The sequence below is a fragment of the Pinus tabuliformis genome, chromosome 6, assembly GCF_031772625.1.
Source record: "Pinus tabuliformis cultivar Carrire ecotype Pingquan chromosome 6, CPIR1, whole genome shotgun sequence".
NCBI classification, from domain to species: domain Eukaryota; kingdom Viridiplantae; phylum Streptophyta; class Pinopsida; order Pinales; family Pinaceae; genus Pinus; species Pinus tabuliformis.
Window position 1 is genome coordinate 2,006,168,359 of NC_142292.1, and position 4,459 is coordinate 2,006,172,817.

Sequence of the window (4,459 nt, forward strand, 5' to 3'; positions counted from 1 at the left end):
GGATCAACAGATAGCAATATTTATATAAAAATTGAAAATGACAAATTGCTAATACTTATTGTGTATGTAGATGACATTATCTTTGGCAGCAATGAAGAATCTATGAGTCAAAGCTTTGCCTCAGTGATGCAGAAAGAATTCGAAATGTCCTTTCTTGGAGAATTGACATATTTTCTTGGTTTGCAAATCCAACAAAAGGAAGGAGGAATCTTCTTGTCTCAAACCAAGTATCTCAAGCAGATTTTGAAGAAATATGGCATGGAAGATGCAAAACCAGTATGTACACCCATGGTCACAGGATGTAGCCTCAGTGCAAATGATGAATCAGAAACAGTGCATCAAACAACCTACAGGTCTATGATTGGAAGTCTACTTTATTTGACAGGTACCCGACCACATATCATGCATGCAGTGGGAATAGTTGGAAGATTTCAGGCAAATTCAAAGGAAACTCATCTTTAGGCAGTGAAGAGAATTTTCAAATATATTCAAGGGACTCAAAATTATGGCTTATGGTATCCTAGAGATACAGATCTCACACTTCATGCTTATACAGATGCAGATTGGGTCGGAAGCGTGGATGACAGGAAGAGCACAAGTGGTGGTGCATTCTTTATGGGTTCCAGATTAGTATCTTGGTTTAGCAAGAAACAGAGTTCGATTGTCTTGTCTACAGCTGAAGCAGAATATGTTGCTGCTGCATCTTGCTGCACTCAACTCCTTTGGATGATGCAGACCTTGCAGGATTTTCAAATCACTTGTATACCACCCATCTCCATCTTATGTGATAATACAAGTGCAATCAGCATTTCAAAGAACCCAGTCATGCATTCAAAGACCAAGCACATACCGATCAAGTATCATTTTCTCCAGGAACAAGTACTTGAACAAAAGGTCAAGTTGGAGTATGTTCCTTCTAAGGAACAAGTTGCTGATATACTCACCAAACCATTGCCCAGGGAGACCTTTGAATACCTCAAGCAAAAGTTGGGGGTTGTTGATGCATCATCTTATTGTTGAATCTCATCTGTTGTTGTATGTGAGGATCATATGGGGTACACATTTGATGGCACAGGTTCAGGGGGAGCATATAATGCATTGTTGGCATTATGGTAGAAGTACAAAAGGAGATCATGGATGCTGATCCAAATATCGCTGCAATATGTCTCTATCTCTTTCATGTTCATTTATGGTGTTTGGTGATCATTCTTTTGCAGATGGTGATCATTCTTTTGCAAATCTGGTCTATAATCAGGGGGAGCATGTTCTCAGGGGGAGTATAACCCTTTGCCCTTGATGTCAAAGGGGGAGAATGATGTGGAGAATCTTGAGGTTGCCATCAAGTCCAAAGGGGGAGATTGTTGGCATTATGATTTCTGGTTTGGCTCTATGGTTCATGTGTTGTACTTGATGGCAACTCATACAGGTGGCAAAACTCTGATCAGGCTCTCAAAATGATAAAAATTAAGAGGTCTGCATGTGCTCAGTGAAAGGCGTGCGTACCTATAGGTACGCCGTGCAGGAAATGCGGTCATACCCGCAGGTTACCCGTTCATGAGGTGCGGACCCCCAGTTCACTCACTTCAAGACAGAGAAGTGCGCTCACGTGGGGTTTCTTATGTTTGGCTTGTGGTATTTAGCCTGCCGTTCTTGATTCTATGGTTTTGGCCCGTGGTATAGGATCTAATTTAACCCCGGTTTGGATCCCTTGTACTGGTTATTGATGGTTTTGTCCCATGGTGTGAATAAGGGCTTGACTATAAATAGGGAAGGAGATCACTTGGCTAATGTATCTTTGAAAGTTGAATATCTTAAGATCTGAATTTTGGGTCATCAGTTTTAAAAGCTAGATCTAAATCAAGGTAAAATTTGAAGGCGAATCTTTGCCAAGTCGTGATCTCTCCGGCGCATGATCAGATCTGTGGATCTGACTGTCTGTAGTACATTGGAGGACTGTTAATTTGGCCCTAATCAGAGGTTCGCAGGCGATCTAAAGCGAGAGTGCGTGGGTACGCAGTACAGAAGAAGGCGCAGTGCAGGTATACGCAGCGTAGCTAAAGGCGCAGTGCGGGGTATGCAGTACAGAGGAAGTCATAGTGCAGGTATACACAGAGCAGCTGAAGGCACAGTGCGGGGTACGCAGTACAAAAGAAGACGAAGTGCGGGTATACGCAGAAAAGCTGAAGGTGAAGTGCGGGTATCCGCAGGTTTATATTGGTGAAGTTGCGAACCTATTTTGAAATATTTGTTGGCTGCCTGTTTTCTATTTGTTGCTGTGTTCTGGGTTTAGGATACTGGTGTTGGTTTTCTGTTTACAGCATTCTGAGAAGTTTGGGTGGCTCATTGGTTTGATTGTATAAGGAGATTGGTTGATTCACATGTACTTGATGTTTATTTGATGTTCTTGGATCCAGTCTGAAAATTAATGAAAAGTGGTCCTTGAATGAAAAGAAGTAGGGGGTTGTAGCTCCCTTCCAGGAGAAACTGGAAAACTAAAGAGAGTTGTAGCTCTTTGCAGGTTGTAGCCTACGTACTGGTAAAGGACTGCACCAGTACAAAATCATTGTAAAAGAAGTTTCTAATTGAAAGAAGATAGAGACATATTGCAGCAGGTGGTTTTCACCCACATTGGATTTCCACCTTATATCTGGTGTTCTATGGTGTGACTATCTGTTTTTCATGTTCTTGTTCATTATTATGCATAAGTTAATCATCAATATCTGAAGAATAAGTTGAAGTATAAATTTGGATGGTATATTGAAAAGTTTTAATAATACTGATTCACCCCCCCCTTAGTATTATTTCCAACAGACCTGTCACGGGAGGGAAGTTTTGTGATGTTTGTGTCACTGCAGCTCCAGAGGACCGAGATTTGTGATGGTTGTGAGGCTGGAAGTAGAGTAAGTCTGTCCAGCGGTCGAATCTCTGTGTTTAATTGCAGTCAGGCAGAAGCCCATTCCGTGGAGAGAACCTTTGGTTCTTAATTCAAAAATCTAATTTGGTTAGTGAGCCTGGCGCAGATGCATGTTGAAGAAGAATTGTTTTAGTGAGGCGGCAGCAATGAAAACACATCCCAGTTGCAATGGAGTGCCTTGCAAGATCTAGAGGACGTTGGTATCATTTTAGAGTTTGGAAGTGATATAGTGAGCGGTGTATTGGACCATGTGCTAGTAAACTTAGGGAGTTGGAGCGCCATTTCCAGGCTATGTAAATTGAAGCTTGGTGACTAAGTAGTGTTAAAAGGAGATTTCATGTAATGATAGTTGCTTGTTGTTCTTCAGTGGTGTAAAAAGACCATTGTTATGGTTGTCGTGAAAACTGAGGTGTGGCTATTGGGATCGAATAAATATTGTTGTGGAATAAAGCCGAGGTCTGAACTTTGGTTAGAAATTTCACGTGGAGGATGAGTTGTTTGAATTTTTCGAGGTCGTTGTAAAGAACTGTGAGGGATTTGCTGGAAGCGGAATAGTGGACCAGTAAGCTGAGAAACCTGTGAGCGTGGAGTTTTGTTTGAAGCCCATTGTTGGTGTTGAGGAGCCTTGTATGAAGTTTTGGATTAAGGTTGCATGGAGTGTTGAGTATGGGGAAAAGTCGTGTGAAGCCTGTGAGTTGACCTGCTTAGTTATTAGAGCCTCAAAGAGCATGGAGGCTTCAGAGTAGATTGTATATGTGTTGAAGCCACATCGTAGGGCCATACATCTATATTTGTGGCTGGAATATGTTCATATTGGAGATTGGTGAAGCTGCATTTTGTTGTCTGTGGGTTATTGTTGAACCAACTATAGGTATAGTCTTGTGTGAACGCGAGAAGTGTAGTGGCGCGGGATCCAAGGGAATTGAGTGCAGCCACTATTGGATCTGATCCAGCATTCATTAAATATAGATTGAACCTGATGCCTGTGTAGAAGCGTGATGACTCTTTCTCTGAATCCCCTCACATACTTTTGGTATGGTTTGGGTTAAGCCCTTTTCTCATCAGAGCCAGAGCTATGAGCTCTATGGTGTGAGGATTCGTGAGGGCTTGGTGGTGTGGTTGTGTGTAAGCCTAGAGAATGTGAAGGGCCCTGAGTGTGTAGTGTTGTTGTGTGATAGCTGCTGTCGTAGAGAGTTTTGAGTGGAGTGTTGGCAGATAGGAGTGTTTGCAACCAAGTGTCTGTTAAAGAGGGTTGTGCTAACCATGACGCTTGTGTGGTGTAGAAAGTTTCTAGTGGAACGTTGGCAGATAGGATCATCTACAACCGAGTGTCTACTAAAGAAGGTTGCATCGACCGTGATGCCTGTGTGGTGTAGAGAATTTCCAATGGAGTGTTCGCAAATAGGCATGTCTGCAACCAAGTGTCCATTCAAGAGGGTTATGGCGACCATGACGCATGTGTGCCACAAAGAGTTTCCAATGGATTTTTGGAAGATAGGAGTGTCTGCAACTAAGTGTCCACTGAAGAAGTTTGTGTCAACCATG